Consider the following 3,958-nt stretch of genomic DNA (forward strand, 5'->3'; position numbering starts at 1 on the left):
GAGGTAAACCTTTATATCCGTTTAAATTGACCTTCCCGTCGGCCCTCTGGTCCTCACTGTCACTCCTCCCACTCCAACTGCCACCAGAAAAACACCATTCAGGATGAAACAGCCGCTTGGTTGGCAACACATCCCCAGACATCCCCTCCCTCAATCACTGATGCTCAGTAGCAGCAGTGTTTACCATCTACACGGTGCACCGCAGAAATTCACCAAAGATCCTCAGACAGCACCTTCCAAACCCACGAGCACTTCCACCTCGAAGGACAAGGGCAGCAGATAGATGGGAACATCACCCCCTTCAAATTCCCCTCTGAGTCACTCACCATCCTGATTTAGAAATATATTGTCATTCCATCAGTGTTACAGGCAGCTCAGCATTACCTTCTCAGGGGCAATTCGGCATGGGGGATAACTACAGACTCAGTCAGTGATACCCACATCCCACGAGTGAATAAAAAAATCATTTCATGGTTTGGAAACAGTCGGACCCTCCTGTGGGCTTCACTGAGGAGTTTTATTTATTCACAATGCAATGAATCCGTGTAACCAGGTATTTTACTGCGTTACTGATCTTTGCTCTGAACCGGGGCAATGTTGCTGCATAAATAAATGTGTTTGTGCAACAGCTTAGGTTCCGCAGCATGAAACCAACTGCACTGAAGTGATCTAGAAAAGGTGAGTTATCATCAGGATGGATTCCTTGAATGATATAGTATAAGAAATTCACAACAACAATTAACCAGAGGACGTTGAAGATCCCAGAGATGGTGAAGAGCAAAATCACAGCCTTCCTTCTGCTCTCCATCTCTGGGTCTCTGTGATTCTCTCCTTTGCTCTCAGCCTTCAGCCTCTTCCGGACTCGACTGGTCACTAAAATGTGTCTGACTGTCAGAGCATTGAGCAACAGAATTAAAGCGAATGGCAGTAAAGGGGTTAAAACTGAATCAAGCCAATCTAATACCACCCACCAAGTCTCAGTAAAGTAGCTTAACTTTGTTATACAGTAGAATGGCACATTGTTGATTATCTTCTCAGGCTCATATTCAAAATAGAAGGGGATGTTTTTCAGACAGAAAAATGTGCAGGTTGTTGTCAGAACCACAGTCGCAGCTTTCTCAGTGCAATATTTTGTTCTCAGCTTCTGACAACAAATGGTCACAAATCGGTCAAAGGAGAAAGTGACGGTGAACCAGACAGAGCAGTCTGTGGCTGCACAAGACAGTGCCGAAATAACACTGCACACAGGAGTGATGTTCAGGAAAGACTGCGGGTAATAATAGAAAGGTAATTTCCACAGTATAACCTCAGTAATAATGACCATCAGATCGGCAGCTGCCATAAACACCAGGTAACGGGTAGTGCAAGGGGAAACACCACAGTTTTGCCTGGAAAGGACTGTAACTGCTAGCAAATTTACTGTGGGAGACAAATGGGAAAAGAAACAACAAACTATTGATCAGAAATACCCCCTACCCATTCCAGAGAGAAACAACAAGGTTTTACCAACAAATTCCCATGCACTGTGTGACTGAGAGTGGTTGGGTGCAAGTGAGCTCAGATATTGAGCTCACAGCCACTCCTACAAGAGCAGAAGGAAGTTTATGATTTTCTTTGGTTGCATGGAAAGTGACAGAACCCCATTAGGTTCCTCCATCCCAAGTCAGTTATAGGCCTAGCAATTGGACTGTGAATAATCCAAACTCTCCCCTTCTCCAGAGAAACAGTTATCCGCTGATCCTGACATTGGACTTAATCCTGATCTAGCCATGGCAGGATTATAAAACTGGTCACCAGAACCTGTGTGAGATTTCAAACACAACTACACCATGTATCTTAAACAAGGGCAGTCCAGCAGAGCATGCAGGACTCCCTTCATGACAATGTGGGAGTTTTAGGTTTACTGTCATATTTACACTGTAAATCTACCCACCAACATCTCAATGTGGATGGACCAAGAGGGCAATCTGTCAACATTTCAATCTCCTGACCAAAGAATGTGTGGAGGAGAGAATTTCCGGAAGCGATGGTCGATGAAACTTTCCAAATCAGAACAAGGCGCAAATTCTTCAAATCCTTTGCTTTGCCAAAAAAAAAGAGCAATCTGAGATTGAAAATTCCCAACTGATGCAGCATCCATGACTGTGTGTGTGTGTGTAAGAGAGTTCCAAACCTTTCCCACCCTTTCCCATCCTCTGTGCACAGAAGAGCTTTCTGACATCTCTCCTGAATGCTCTCTGCCCCATTCACAGACTATGATCCTTTGTTCGAAATCTGCAACCAGTAGAAACAGTTCATGTTTTTCTTTTAATATTTTGTTGGACTTCACTCAGATCATCCCTTAACCTTCAAAATTCTCGATCAACCTGGCTTCATTTACGTAATGAAATCAGAAGAAGCGCAGCAGGTCTAGAGCATCTGTGGGAGAGAGCACAGAGTTCGGGTCGAGTGACCCTTCTTCAGAACTAACCTGCCTGATCTCTCCTCATACCTTGAAGCCATAACAAACTGGAACAGATGACACAACACTGAGAACAGAAAATGCTGCTGCAGCAGTGAAGTTGGGAGTCTCTGTCAGTGTGGGATTGTACCGAGAATGCTGCTCAGTGAATTGCTGTCAATGTCCCGGGGTCTGGAGAAGGCTGACCAGTCAGTGAGCTGGAGGTGTTATTGTTCAAACGGTTAAACCAGGGAGCAGATCAACAGCAGATTAAGACAAGTTCAATTGTCATAGCGCCATACCTGGGATGCCAGTAACAGCAAGGATGGTGTAGAACACCTTCTGCACGTGATCAATTGGTCGATGCATTTTTCTGTGTGAAGTGATATGTCCCTTCAGGTAGCTGAGAAGCTCCTTGTTTGAGACTCTGAGCTGATGCATTCCCAGAGACGCTGCCTTATACTGTGTGGAAGCTCCTTGGGGCGATCGAGGTGACAGCATTGCTCGGCTTTGTTGCTGTTTTTCACATTTCTGGAAATGAACAAACCCATTACAATAACAAGTGTAATCCTGATTACAGAGGGGGGTTACATTATAATGGAATAACAAAAGCAGAATCTGGAATCTGCCAGCAATAACGCTGTCCACTCAAACACCATGAGCCCTATCCCGAGATCACACCCTATTTCATGATGTGAAGGTGCTGGTGTTTGACTGGGGTGGACACGTTCAACTTGTTGGACTAGAACCTGGTGTTGTGTGATTTTTGACAAAGTATTTCAACTGATGCTGCATCGAGACAGTTCATTCCAAGTGTGAAAATATGTCTCTGAGCTGTCCTTCTGTACTCTAGGGTAGGAGCAGCCCACTTTAAACAAGAACATTTCACTCACTGAGTGAAATGTGATACTTCTCACACACTGAATGTGTACATTATTACGAGGTCAGCATTTATTCCCCATTTCCAATTTTCCAGGATCTGGAGTCACATGAAGATCGGAGTAAGGACAACATACTGCCTTTCCTGAGGGAAGGGGTCTCAGTGAACAAGATGGACCTCCAACAATGGGGACATCACTGACCTCCCCCTTACTGTTACTCTCCATCAGATACATCACTGACCTCCCCCGTACTGTCACGGTCCATCAGATACATCACTGACCTCCCCCTGACTGTCACTGTCCATCAGATACATCACTGACCTCCCCCTTACTGTCACTGTCCATCAGATACATCACTGACCTCCCCCTTACAGTCACTGTCCATCAGATCCATCACTGACCTCCCCTTACTGTCACTGTCCATCAGATACATCACTGACCTTACTGTCACTGTCCATCCGATACATCACTGACCTCCCCCTTACTGTCACTGTCCATCAGATACATCACTGACCTCCCCCTTACTGTCACTGTCCATCCAGATACATCACTGACCTCCCTGTTACTGTCACTGTCCATCCAGATATATCACTGACCTCCGTCTTACTGTCACTGTCCATCAGATACATCCCTGACC

At 45.3% G+C, this 3,958-nt stretch overlaps 1 protein-coding gene across 1 annotated transcript in view; it reads left to right on the top strand.

The window, feature by feature from the left end:
• Positions 1 to 2,141: 2,141 nt before the first annotated feature.
• LOC122547985 (protein scribble homolog) overlaps positions 2,142 to 3,958 on the top strand; it is a gene marked incomplete at its 3' end in the record, with an annotated part of 35,286 nt that continues 33,469 nt past the window's right edge. The window contains exon 1 of the mRNA XM_043686538.1: positions 2,142 to 2,146. The remainder of the gene's footprint in view (positions 2,147 to 3,958) is intronic.

This window comes from Chiloscyllium plagiosum, unplaced genomic scaffold (assembly GCF_004010195.1).
Source record: "Chiloscyllium plagiosum isolate BGI_BamShark_2017 unplaced genomic scaffold, ASM401019v2 scaf_9256, whole genome shotgun sequence".
In the NCBI taxonomy this organism is placed as follows: Eukaryota; Metazoa; Chordata; class Chondrichthyes; order Orectolobiformes; family Hemiscylliidae; genus Chiloscyllium; species Chiloscyllium plagiosum.